Raw genomic sequence first — 2710 nt, 5'->3', positions numbered from 1 at the left:
CAGAAGATTCCAGATCCTACTACAGACTGTCCACCTTTCTCCTGAGCCCTGCAGATCGTGGGATGTCAGGCAGGGGCGTGGCTTCACAGCACCATATAATCCTGTTACACTCCTCCAGGGCATCAGCAATAGGGAGTTATATACCTACATCCCCATGGGGCCTTAGCATCCTCTCCCCAAATACAGGTAAGGCCTTAATGTGCATAACTAAGAAGGCACCCCCAATGGCCCCACGGTGACTTGCTATCCTTACCCAATGGACTAAGAGGCAGAGGGTGTAATTTGTTAAGTTCTGGACTCACTTTGGACTGAGTTACTTTTACTGTTGACAGAAAGCTCTTCATCTTTGTACCAACAGATGTGAAAAGTAAATCAGTAAATACTGACTCTTTATTCGCTGATTTCTATGGACAGGCACATATGCAATTACTGTCTATTATTGAATGAGTAAGCTCTGGGCTCTGGCTTCAGGCCTGTGAGGAGTGACTGGTTGCCAGACTGCCAGGATGGGGATATGGGGGCGCTGTGAGTGCTGGGCGGCTCTCACACTCTCTTGCTCTCTCCTCCCTAAACCTGGGCATTCAGCCTGTTTCTGGGGCCTGGATGTTGTGTTTTCTGCCCTGCTCAGCATTCTTCGCTGCTACGATCTACAGTGGGAGGGGCGTTTTAAACCACATTGGACAGAAGAGCCTTCCTCTTGGATTTGGGACAAAGCACAGGCACCGTGGCACTTTCTGTGTGACTGTTAAACATGCCTCCAGGCTCCTGCAGCTGAGGGTAAGACAGAGGAGTACTGGGGTTCCTGATTTAACCATGTTATGCTCCGAGTCACGTAGAAGACAACCGTAAATATGGTCCAGTGGTTGGCAGGCAGGCAGTTGGGACGTGGGATGAGCAAAGAGGTGAGGGGGATTAGAGCATGCTGGGAATACATGAGTTACGGGCTGGAGAGAATTCTGGTGGTCTGGATCAACTCTGGAAAACATCTAAGACTCTGGCCTAGCATTCAGTCCTGTCCAGGACTCATAAACTGATCTCTGTTTGAAGGGTCTGAATCCCAGAAGTGGAATGGTGGCCATTAGGGAAAAGCATAGTGAAGCCAGGAGGGAGATGCACAGAAATGGTGGAAGGGACCCAAGAGGATCTGGATGGAGCATTGAGAGGGTCCCTTCCACACGTCCCCCATCAGCCCTTGTGCACCTTGTTTGTGATTGGAGCTGTCAGCGTGCCCTCTTGGGGCAGGTGATGCGCGAAGCTCTTGGTCAGCCTTGTCAGAAGATTCTCGTTCCTTGTGGGAGCTGGACTCTCCAGTCTCCATCCATGTGCTCAGATCCACATTTTTGGGATCCCTTCCTCTCAGTACCAACTCTAGTCTGGGATCTGGGCTTTTCTTGGGGATGGGGTTCAGCCAGAGCTCGGGTGGGATCCTCAGCCAGCACCTCAGCTGCCCCCTGACGAGCAGGAAGCCCAGAAACATGTGGAGAGGCCAGACTAGAGTGAGGGTGAAATCTGTCCATTAGGCATTGTGCACATGGTTGATGCGGAGGACGTCATTGGTCATTTAGTCCCCCCGGGGCGTCTCACACATGGGAACACGAGACCTAGTGACATGGATGCAATCAACTCACTGGGGCTTCTTCAGCCTATGGGCTCCTGGGCCTGGCCTGGCTGTGCTGGTGGTTTCATCACTGGTCATCATTCAAGTTTCTGCCTTCCTGGGTCCAGAAAACGAGGAAATATATTACTGTCCGATCACTACCCAAACCCCCCCAAACAGCATCACACTGTTTGAATGCCCCACGCAGGGGAGGGTCTTCCAAGGAGGGACAGGAGTTCTGCCAACAGTGCAGCTGGGACTCACTGTGCAGCAAAGCTGGCTTCTGTTGGAACAAACATCTGATTCAGCTACCTCAGTTTCCCCAGATTGATCAATTCCTGGATATGAAAGCAGAAATGGCCCAGATTCACACTAGGCTCCCACTTTTCCTCCATTCCCTCAGCTAAAAGAATTCATTACCAAATCCTCTTCTTTCATTTTTGGGAAAAAATACCCCATACATTTAAAAGATGGGGCAGAGTCGTGGCAGGCAGCATGTTGCTCAGGCACGATGCCCTACACGTACTACTCAATCACACTGAACTATGGAGAAGTCCATTCTGAAAAACCCACACATTTGACTAATGCGTGTTTGATGCTCCAGTTTTTTTTTTAAAAAGATATGGAACGCTTCATGAATTTGCATGTCATTCTTGCACAGGGGCCATGCTAATCTTCTCTGTGTCGCTCCAGTTTTGGTATATGTGCTGCCAAAGCGAGCACGATGTTCCAATTTATTCATTGGGAATAATATGTGGTATGAGTGGAATCTGTAGCAAACATTTTTTTTTCTTTTTTAAAAAATAACAAATGACATCCTGTGGTCTCTCTTCCTTTTTTATTTTTAGTCAACCCCAAGTACAATGCACACTGATAAAAACGATGTACGTTGCATGTATCTGTGATAATAGCCGAAGCCAAGGCAGTCTGAGGCATATTAACAACAGACTTATCTGTGGAGCAGAACATTATGTAAGATGCATTTTCCTCTAGAGCCAAGCTGCGCAGAATTCACCTGCACGGCAGATAAGTGGCCCCTGGGCCCAGGTGCAGCCCCGCGCCGGGCCAGCGGCTGGGGGAATTTTCTCACCAATATAATCGACACAAGGGTAG

General features: G+C 49.2%; 1 non-coding gene across 1 annotated transcript; it reads right to left on the bottom strand.

Moving 5' to 3' along the window:
* Nucleotides 1-2213: 2213 nt before the first annotated feature.
* Nucleotides 2214-2320, bottom strand: LOC117312298 (U6 spliceosomal RNA). Its single transcript, XR_004526555.1, has one exon. It is a non-coding gene; the product is annotated as a U6 spliceosomal RNA (small nuclear RNA).
* Between the last annotated feature and the right edge of the window lie 390 nt (nucleotides 2321-2710).

Source organism: Tursiops truncatus, chromosome 4, assembly GCF_011762595.2.
Source record: "Tursiops truncatus isolate mTurTru1 chromosome 4, mTurTru1.mat.Y, whole genome shotgun sequence".
Taxonomy (NCBI): Eukaryota; Metazoa; Chordata; class Mammalia; order Artiodactyla; family Delphinidae; genus Tursiops; species Tursiops truncatus.
This window is presented reverse-complemented; position numbering and strand designations above follow the sequence as displayed.